We start from the raw sequence: 11720 nt of genomic DNA, 5'->3' as shown, positions 1-11720 counted from the left end.
CTTCACCATCTAACTGGGGACCGGTTTGATCTTAGAGGCTAATTTGTGCATTTTTTTAATAGATAGATAGATAGATAGATAGATAGATAGATAGATAGATAGATAGATAGATAGATAGATAGATAGATAGATAGATAGATAGTGCTAATGTTGATCTGAACACTTAGGTCCCCTGTTAAATGGTAAACTGCGACATCTCTTTGGTTGCTTTGACATTTCTTCAGAATTTCATGTTAACTTTGAAAATATTCAATTGGCTAAATTTCTAAATCAATGTTACAATCAACATATATTGTAACATTATATTATCATCCTTGCCATATCATTCAGAGATGGTGAGAATGTGAAATATTGTTAAATGTAAGGTCAGCCGATCAGGCGTCACACTTCACCATCTAACAGGGGACCAGTGTGCTTTACTCTAGTGAAAACACTATTATATGCACAGACCTGTTGCTGTGTACGTTTAGCATGTACAGTTTAGCCTGTGTAGAAATTACCATGCAGTAGTGAACAAAATGGTGACCTAAACATGGAAACATTGAAATGAACTGATTTTGTTCAAGTGAAAACATTTTTTGAACATCATTGAACCAAATTTACACTTCAGTTTTCACCAACAAAACTTTTGACATTGTATGGGTAAAACCAGCAGAAAGAGCTCTTTAAGGTAACAATTGCAGGTCAGTACGTTTAATAGTAAAGAGTGCATTTGTTAGATAAAATGAGTTTGGTCCCCAGTTAGATGGTGATGTGCGACACATGTCTGGCTGATTTGCCCTTTCTCGAATAACAAACGCACTTTAAAGATTCTGGAGCTTAAAACTCAACAATTCTATTACTGACGAATACTGTTAAATTTAAAGGGTTTATCGTGGACTACGGTGTTTATAGTTTTTATTTGTTTAATACGCAAATTTTACATTATTTCGAGTTTAATGAAACAACTTTTTTTCTGTCAAAAACAATTGTGTTTGACATGAGTAGCAAATTTTACTAACTATTCAGCAGATGTTGTAAAAAATGCTTGAAAAAAATCTTACATTTCATCTTAAAATCTTAAATTTAATTTTAACAACAGTTTGTAAGTAAACGTTCTTAATGTCAGTTTACAGTGAACCCTTGGCGTCAATTTTTAGTTTGCTCATTTAGTGCAGTTTTTCCATGTGCAGGGTATTTCACTGGTTTCATTGAGATACCTTTGCATCAACAGACAAACGCTGTGGACAGGGACATTTATTACGTCAGTTTTGATGTCTTTTATCTCAAACACAAATTCAGCTGTATTTTATGATGACTGTGTTTATGGAGTGGAATTATTTTCAGTTATTAATACCTCAATGTTGAAACTTTTCACATAAACTTATTGTATGACTTCAGAAGACTTTGAATACAACACAAATAGTTTTTAATACTTTTATAATCTTTCTTGGACTAAATGTCCATGAGTAAGTATACCCCAATATATTATTTCATCAGGAAATAACATTTGCCCATAGATTCTGCATATTGATGCTAAAGGTTTCTCATTCAAAGCCATTGAGTACCTGCATGTGGATAAACAGTGTTTTCTGTCAATATGTGACCGGTTGAGAACGCTTGAGAGTTTAAGCAGTGTGGAAATAGACACACAAGAGATTCTGTTAGAATGACTTTGGTCCCCAGTTAGATGGTGAAATGTGACGTCTATTTAGCTGATTTTGCCATGAGAAGCCTACTAAGTTTAATTCTATTTAGCCATTTTTTACATTATTTCTGAATGTAATAATGACATATGAGTTACACATATTATCTGTCTTTATACACAATTTTGACTATGATGTATATTAGTATATTACTTATATTACTAAAAATTACTTAAATTACTTTTGATTGTTCACTAGCAGTATTAATATGGTTTTATTTTTTTACCCTAAACTCTTTTTACAGTGTTTGTTGAACGGGTATTTTAGTGTTATGATCAACATTGGCGTTGCATGCACAGATAGTGAAGATGCTAAATGTAAAGTCAACCAGCATCACACTTGACCATCTAACAGGGGACCAGTGTGCTTTAGTTTAGTCACATCACTTCTACACTCTAAAAACTGATAAGTTGTGAATACTCAATTTTTTGTGGACACCAATTATCTATGTAAAGATTGATAGCCTGAAAAGTCCTGTAAGTCGCTTTGGATAAAAGCGTCTGCTAAATGCATAAATTTAATTTTTTATTTAATTTTAATTTAAATAAGAAAGTTTTAGGCTGTGAGTATGTGTAGTTTACACTGTAGAAAATAAATAGAAGCATCGTCAAGTTATGTTTACCACAGGCATTATTTTATTCATAAATTGAAAAACTCTCAAAGCAACCCGCAGCTCTAACATCATAATTCCACCACTCTTATTTCAGATCTATTATGGCACTTAATTCTTACATTTCATGTCCTAAAGAACATTTATTCTCACACATGTACACTGGGAAAGCATGAAGGGCTCCTTAATGTTGACATCATGTAAAAAAAAACTATAATAATAAAAAAACGGTGATGGAGGCAGTTAGTGTTTGTGATTTTCCCTCACATGAAGATCAGACGTTTAGAATGTCATGAATGTCTGTGAAATCCTGCAGGTCTCTGATATGGTGAAACCTAGAAAACCACAAAAACGTAAAGTGTTTAACCGACATTGGAAAAGAAAAAGCCAAGTCTGTGTCCTGTTATGTTCGGACACTTCACACAACTTGAAGTTACAGTACCTGAAGTGTTGAGATAACTCTGTTATATTCAGCATCCAGCTCAGCCTGCAGTTTAAGAAAGATTTGTAAAGGTTTACTACAAGTTTGTACATTTCTTTTGTAATTTTAATATATTACAATATTCATGTCTGTGTGTAAGCTTAAACCTAATTTTGGATTAGTACTCTTAGAAGCTAGTTGCTTAAAAACAGACCAAAAAACAAACAAACACACGTTTATCAGGGCATTTCCCCAAAAAAGCACTGTATGGCTAGGATGAGCATAGAAACATTTGACACCAAATGGTCTCAACAATCGACTTGCTCATAATGCTTTTGAGAAACGCAGCCCTGAACATCACAGTTAACACCAGTGACATTCAAATCGTTTAGTGACGAAATGCCAGCTAACGTTAAGATTAGTGTCCTTCTTAGACGTTAACATCATACTGTGAGCAGTGATGCTGAAATAGAATCCAAATCAATGCACATTCAAAAGCACTTGAGCGCTGTGTAAAAACAGCATTTCCCAAAAATAAATCATCCCTTTATCGTGATATTCAATAAGACATTTTCACAATTGTCTTGATGTACTTACAAGTTGTTCCATAAGTTTGCTCCAGTCGCTTGTGATTATCCGCCGTGTTGAATGGATTCTTCTGAACGTCGATTAGAACAACAACGTGACGTCACGGAGTAAACTTAAAATTAATAATTTAAATAGAAAAGTCTACTCAAAACCCGTCTTTAAGCCACACAAAAAAAATAAAACAATTCCTCATTCTGAAAATGTAATTTTTATAAGTTGCATCAATGATTTAAAAGACTTTAAATGCGGTGTTCTTAATCTTTTTACATTAGTAGTACAGTTCAGGTTCAGACCTGTTGCTGTGTAAGTTTAGTATGTTCAGTTTAGTCTGTGTAGAAATGACCGTTCAATAGTGAACAAAACGGAGACCTAAACATTGAATCATACATACACACACACACATATATATATATATATATATATATATATATATATATATATATATATATATATATATATATATATACCCTGACAGCAAGCAGTTTCGGTCCAGATTTGGCCCACATCTGAGATGTGGGCCGGATCTGGGCTGACACTATGTTGCTGTCTGGGTATATATATATATATATATATATATATATATCAGTATCTACAATGTGTTTGATGGTCTTTCCTGGCTAGTGCATTATAAAAAAGTAAAATGAAATCTGATTATTTTTCAAGCTACATAATCTTAAAGCAGATCAATCTGAATCAAAGTGACTTGTTTTAAAGAATCCCCACACCCCCAGTCCCCCCAGCAGTGTCTGGTAAACTGATGGTCTCCTCTCTTCATATGCTAATAACACTAATGCCTCCACATTATCACCTGGCCTCTCACAGCGAGCAGGTATCTGGACATACAAGCAAAGCCCAGAAAAGAAAGCAGGTCTATTTAATTGTATTTTATAAATGAAATGATACAAATAGTATTTAATTATACCAGATATTAATTTATTATTATTAAATTTAGGTTGAAACTCAACATTTTTGCAAAGAAGCTGTTTATATTTTAGGCATTGTATATTATTTTATTTTTAAACGCTAGATAAATAAAATAAGATCATAGCAGTAAGTCCGGGCAATACTTTTATTAAGTCAGGCATTTGTTGAACACACTGCTGGGTACTTTTACAGGTACTTAAAAAAAAAAAATACAGGAGACCTTCTTTCCCAATCCGGCATCAGGGTCTGTGGTCTGTGGTCTCTCAAACACTGGATAATATCAGTAAAATATATATATATCATTTCCCTTAGGGCTTAAATGAACCCCATCATTTAAATATAGCTCAGGTTTGTTGAACACTATGTGTGGATGATGGACAATGCTCCATTAAAAAAGAGAACAAACTTGGTCATCACATTGTTCACAAACTTCCTGACTTTGTCCACCTTTCCTCCAGTGGTGCCTCGGGTCGATTGAAGAAAGCATAATCTTCATTTGTTCAGTTCTTTCTTTAAGACACTGTTGGAAGAAAGGAAGGAGGTCACCCCAACACATGCCTCCTCTGACAAACACTGGACCTGGGAGGACACACTGAGATTGGTGCCCATGCTTTCCCTTGCTTGCTTTTCACCAACGTCCAATGTAGCAGTCCCAACAATCCAGATTCTGCATGCAGCTGATAGAAAATATACAATACAAATGATTAATTATGGCTCAAATCTATGGAGGTTCCATAATTGCTGAAAATGTGTTTATAGGATGTTTATTTTATTGTTACATTTCCAGTCTTTAACATGGACAGCCAAAACTCACAGTTTAAACGTTAAAGCTGGTCCCTGAAACTGAAAGATATTCAAATCAATATACACTAACACTAAGAGGTTTACTTGTCTTGAAATGAGATTGACATCTATTATTCTTGTTGATTGTGGCAATTCCATTTTTGGGAGTATATATTTTTGTATTCAGAACATTTTATACTCAAAATATATTGAGTAGCAACATACCTTTTTTTGAGGACTGAACTTTCTGATGAAGTGAAATTCTTGTTTAGAGTGAACAATGTGAACTGTTGACTTGACTTTTCTTAAAAGAAAAAAGGAAAAACAGTTTTGTTAAACATGTTTAAACATAGTTGCAACATTTGTAGAATAAGTGATTAGAAAATGTAGAACTTACTCGTGTTGTAGGATATGTTCTCCTTTCTAGCAGCCAGAATCACTTTAACAGTGAGTGAATGTTCTGTGATTATAAAGCAGCACTTCCTCCAGCTGGAGAGCGATTGGTTACATTAGGATATGATCACTGTCTGTATGATGCGGTCTGTATGGCCGGTCATCTGTATGATCAGCTTCTGTGTGACCAGTCATCAGCATGCTGGCCATTCTCTTATGCATTGCATCTCGACCTGACGAGTCACTCTATGTCTTATGTTTTTACTTAAGTTTAACTATTTCTGATGGAAAGAATGGCTGTTTTAGTGTTATTATCAACATTGTTGTTTCATAGATAAACAGAATATTAAATATTGATAAATGTAAAGGCAACCAAACAGGCGTCACAATTCACAGTCTCATTGGGGACCGTCTTTTACACTTTCTCAATCCTTGACTCTTGGTCAGGAGCCCTTGGTGTCAATTTGTTGTTTGTCTATTTAGTGCAGTTTTTCCATGTGCAGGGTATTTCACTGGTTTCATTGAGATACCTTTGCATCAACAGACGCTGTGGACAGGGACATTTATTACGTCAGTTTTGATGTCTTTTATCTCAAACTCAAACTCAGCTGTATTTTATGATGACTGTGTTTATGGAGTGAAATTATTTTCAGCAATTAATACCTCAATGTTGAAACTTTTCACATAAACTTATTGTATGACTTCAGAAGACTTTGAATACAACACAAATTGTTTTTAATACTTTTATAATCTTTCTAGCACTAAATGCCCTTGAGTGTAAAAAAAAAAAAAAAAAAAAATTCCCTGATTATTTTTCAAGCTACATAATCTAAAAGCAAACCAATCCCAGTCAAAGTGACTTGTTTTAAAGAATCCCCACATCCCCCAGTTCCCCCAGCAGTGTCTGGTAAACTGATTGTTCTCTCTTCTTATATGCTAATAACACTAATGTCTCCACATTATCACCTGCCCTACACAGCAACAGTACCAACAGTATCCAGACTGAGTCTCATCCAATCACGCTCCAGATATCTGGGTGGGGTTATATATATATATATACTGTTTTCCTGACAGAATCTACATTTAATTTTTTAGTTTTTTGTGAAATAAAATTCCAAAACCTTAAAGGACAAACTGCTTTTTGAGATTCCTACATTGTCTACAAGGGACCACATACAACAAAGCCTACTAAGGCCATTTCTCATCTCTTTTTTCCATTCAAGACTGAAAAGGTAAGTTATATATTCTGAATTTAGATTCTGATAATATGTAAATGGTAGCCTTAAAAAATAAATGTCTGCCAAAAATGCAAAAATGCACGCAGACTGTTAAAATTTGCATGTAGTCTCTTAGTAAATGTTAGTGCTGTTTAATCTCTATTTACTGTATATATTTGTTCATTTGTTGATAGATTTTTTTTGTGGTTGTTTCTAAATATTGTTTTTTCATTTTGGCAAATGCAGTGTACCCTAAAAAGATCTTGAATATTTCACAGGACAATGAGACCCAGAAGAGTCTGTCCTGAAAAGGAAGCTTTGAAATTCATCGCATCTGGGAAAGATAAAGACACATTCAGTCAAGAGTCAAGAGAAAGGTAAGTTATCATTTAAGACTCGGTCTCCAATACTGTATGACTGCAAATATTAATTAAATACTTGGCATAGTAGCTTATGAATTTCAAGAAGTGTACTGTGCAATGTTATTACTAGTTCATAGTGTGCAGTGTGAAAAAATACAGAAACAGAAATTATAGATGATCAGTGGCTTCAATATTTAGTGTATTTTAATTTTGATGCACTGTTATAAAGATTGTACTGATAATCATACTTGATAAAATCAAGTACGAAAACAACTGGGACACATATTAAACTTGTATCATAAATGTATGTATTCTCTAAAGCTAATATGTGCGTGTGTATGTGTTTGTGACCAACAGATTGTTGATGAACAGAAAAGAGCAGATTTGTGTGCATTTGTGACCACAAACATCACTAAAGGAGAAGAAATGATGTTCGACTGTGGAGATCCTGACATCTCATGGAGACAGGTACATTTCTATTTCAATTAGCTCATATTTCTGAGTTATTTCATGAATTGTTATTTATTTGTAGTAAATCAAATTTACTTTGAGTTTTAATGTAAAATAATGTAATTAACTTGGAAAACTTGTTACAAACAATGTTAAATCAGTTTGGGATCAGTACGATTTTTAAATGTCTTTAAAAGAATATTCTGCTCACCAAGTCTGCATTTATTTAATAATAAAAAGTACAGTGAAATTAAATATAGTTAAATATTATCACAGTTTAAAGTAACAGTTCTCTCTCTCTCTCTCTCTCTCTCTCTCTCTCTCTCTCTCTATATATATATATATGTATATATATATATATATATATATATATGTATATATATATATATATATATATGTATATATATATATATATATATATATGTATATATATATATATATATGTATATATATATATATATATATATATATATATATATATATATATATATATAGGCAAGATATCTATAGATATCTCGATATAGGTCTATTCAGTTTATTTTAAATAAATGCTGTAATTTTGACCTTTATTTTCATTGAATATCCTAAAAAGTACTATATATCACAGTTTCCACAAAACTATGAAGCAGGAAAATATGCTTTCAACACTGATAATATAAGAATCATTATTAATGACTGAGAACCAATAATAATTGATCATAAAAGAACATAAATTCTGCTAATTTAAATGATTTCTGAAGATCATTTGACACTGAAGAGTGGAGTAATGATGCTGACATATTTCACAATTTTAAATTCATTTTACAATATTTCTGATCAGGTAAATGCAGCCTTGATTAGCAGAAAAGTCTTCTTTTAAAAACATTAAACCAATCTTCCTGATCCCAGACTCACTGGTTAGGTGTTGATCCTGTGAGAGGTGTGAATGTTTGTGGGGGAGAGAGAGAGCATGAACAGGGCAGATAGCACTACAACACAATAGAGATTACTGATCAAAGTGAAGAAAAAACAATCCGCATTGGTATGGTCTTTACTATATTTCATAAAATAGTACCACTTTCCCATAAGATGTCATTGGTTAACACTAGTTAACATGAAAATCACTTTTAAAGTGTTTATTAATGTTAGTAAACATTACTTTTATCATTAACAAATACAATGTTTGATATAAATAATGTATTAACAAATATTATTTAATGGAGCTGAACTAACATTAACAAAAAAATAAACAGTTGTATTTTTTTTAATGTTAACAAAGCTTAAATATTTAAACAAATGTATTTCTCATTGTTAGTTAATGTGTCCTGTCCATCGCTCAGTGTTTTTAAATCAAACTTAAAGACTCATTTTTACACCCTTGCATTTGAGTGATGCGGTGTACGGTTCTTTTGATGTATGTTTTTATTTTTTTTAAATGTGTATATATATACATATTTTTTATTTTAATTTTTGATCTCTGTTGCTTTTAAAGTAACCTTTTCTTGTTAATGTTGTGCTCTATAAATAGAAATTGACTTGACCTGACTTATTGTAAAGTGAAACTTTACACTTCAACACTTTATTTGAAGGGAATAATGCATTGGTAATCCAGAATAATGCATTAATTAATCAATAATTATTGGCTTATTCTGGTCAATAAACTTGAAAATCACTTAGTAAGAGCCACTCAATAATTGTGAAAAAGTTAATAATTAATTACTGGTTTGTTTATTCTTAACTAATACACAATTCTGGATCCTTAAAATGTTAGGTTAATCACTAATTACTAGTGTGTTATTACATGAATTACATCTTTTAATTTGGGACTGGGTTTGAGTATTAAAGCAAGTCAACAAGTTTAATGTATGCAATAATAAAATCAGTTTTACAAAAAAAGAGCACTTGTTGAATTGTTCTGCATGTCACTTTCAGCGTTCATGACATTATCATTATGAATTGTATTAATTCTGTACAGCTTAGTCAGGTGGCCATTACTAGAGATTGATATAAATGAATCTTCTATATAACAGGTAGCAGGATGCTTGGTCCATTACATCCTGACGGATGGACAACATCCTCATCAGACTACTACACCCTCCACCCAGGATCCACTTGGTCTGTCTCTACATGTCAGAACGAGTAACTTCAGTCTTCAAAGCAGAATAATGAGCAAATCAGTGGAAGAGCATCCTACTATTGAGGAAAGCCTTCAGGAAGTCAAAACTATGTGCAAAGACTTATTGTAGAGTTTACAATAAGCATTAAAATGATTGGATATAAGTATTAGTGTGAATTTACAGGTTTGATCACCAGTCTTATCAAATATCAACCACAAACAGCTACAGCTCAGGAAAGTCTTCAGTCTTCAGTCTTGGATACATCAGTAAATCACTAGTGCCATTAAATCAAAACGGTATGTTCCATTCACCATAAACAATACACAAGATCTAAAGATCATTGTCTTTTCATGTTTTCAACTTTGTGAAGTATGTATTACTGACATTACATTTTTTTAATTCATTCATATATTTATTCACTATATATATTTTTTATCTTTTAATTTTGTTAAATAGCAAAACCCAGAAAGCCCTGGTCAGAAACAGAGAGGAAAGTCATAGAACACTGTTTCAAGAACTACTTTGAGGAAATGAAGGCTCCTGGAAAAGTGGACTGTGAAAGATGCATAAATGCAAACAGGATTCTAAAGGGTAATGGAAGAGACTGGAAAACAGTTAAATACTTTGTGCTCAACAGAATAATTTCAGTTAAGAGAAGTTTGGGTCAACAGTACTGAGCCCATAAACCCTGAGAGCGTGTGATGTGGAGTATCAGTGTTGAGTCATAACTGTGCTGTGACACTGAAGGTCCATGTACATGCAGCATCAGTGCCTCATAGCATTGAAATGACTGACTACAGCTGTTTTCAGCTGCTGTTTGGGACTCTGTTTTAGACCTGTTATAACTTTGATGTAAGCCACTGTAATTTTGAACTTTTTATTTTTTTTAAAATAAACATATTTTATTATTTTCATTTTGATTTGTTGTTTTACTTTTCTTGGCAATGTTTATAATAAAAATGGAGCCCCTAAATCAAGTGCTGCTCTGAAAAATGTCAGTGTGTTAAACGACTAAAGTGCCAATGCTTAAAGTATTTTTTTGTAGCTCTCCATACAACACCTGACACTAATACACACATAGAGGTCAAAACTCAAAAATATATATTGATTGTTGCATTGATAATTTTCAGTTGGATCTACAAATGTGCAAATGTTAAAAGACATTCAGTTCATCTAATTTACTGGAGCCAACTGAAGATTTTAATGCAGTAAATAAAAAAATAAAATAAAAACACTGGTCCCCTGTTAGATGGTGAAGTGTGACGCCTGACCGGCTGACCTTACATTTAACAATATTTCACATTCTCAATATCTCTGAATGATATGGCAAGGATGATAATATAATGTTACAATATATGTTGATTGTAACATTGATTTAGAAATTTAGCCAAGTGAATATTTTCAAAGTTAACATGAAATCTTCAAGAAATGTCAAAGCAACCAAAGAGATGTCGCAGTTTACCATTTAACAGGGGACCTAAGTGTTCAGATCAACATTAGCACTATCTATCTATCTATCTATCTATCTATCTATCTATCTATCTATCTATCTATCTATCTATCTATCTATCTATCTATCTATCTATCTATCTATCTATCTATCTATCTATCTATACATCTATACATCTATACATCTATCCATCTATCTATTAAAAAAAAAAAAATTCCCATTTAGCCTCCAAGATCAAACCGGTCCCCAGTTAGATGGTGAAGTATGACGTGATCTGTTTGGTTGCCTTTACATTTAACAAATTACTTTTATTTATTTATTTATTTATTTCTGAATATAATGGCAATGCTGATAATACACTAAAAATGGAGCCTCTGGAAAATGTCAGTGTTAAACAGCTAAAGTAGCATAGTTAAAATGTGTTTTACTGAACTCAACTGAAATTTTTCAATGCAGCAAGCTAACATATAATATTGTTTCTTAAGTTAACATATAATATTGTTTCTTAAGTTAACATATAATGTTGTTTCTTAAGTTAACATATAATGTTGTTTCTTAAGTTAACATATAATGTTGTTTCTTAAGTTAACATATAATATTGTTTCTTAAGTTAACATATAATATTGTTTCTTAAGTTAACATATAATGTTGTTTCTTAAGTTAACATATAATGTTGTTTCTTAAGTTAACATATAATGTTGTTTCTTAAGTTAACATATAATGTTGTTTCTTAAGTTAACA

General features: G+C 32.1%; 1 long non-coding RNA gene across 1 annotated transcript; it reads left to right on the top strand.

Moving 5' to 3' along the window:
- Positions 1 to 6975: 6975 nt before the first annotated feature.
- LOC113074665 (uncharacterized) lies at positions 6976 to 9484 on the top strand. The gene is made up of 3 exons (XR_003280685.1): positions 6976 to 6998; positions 7341 to 7451; positions 9443 to 9484. It is a non-coding gene; the product is annotated as an uncharacterized LOC113074665 (long non-coding RNA).
- The last annotated feature ends 2236 nt before the right edge of the window (positions 9485 to 11720 follow it).

This window comes from Carassius auratus, unplaced genomic scaffold (genome assembly GCF_003368295.1).
Source record: "Carassius auratus strain Wakin unplaced genomic scaffold, ASM336829v1 scaf_tig00015289, whole genome shotgun sequence".
In the NCBI taxonomy this organism is placed as follows: Eukaryota; Metazoa; Chordata; class Actinopteri; order Cypriniformes; family Cyprinidae; genus Carassius; species Carassius auratus.
Note: the sequence above shows the minus strand (reverse complement) of the source record. Positions and strands in the feature narration are given on the sequence as shown.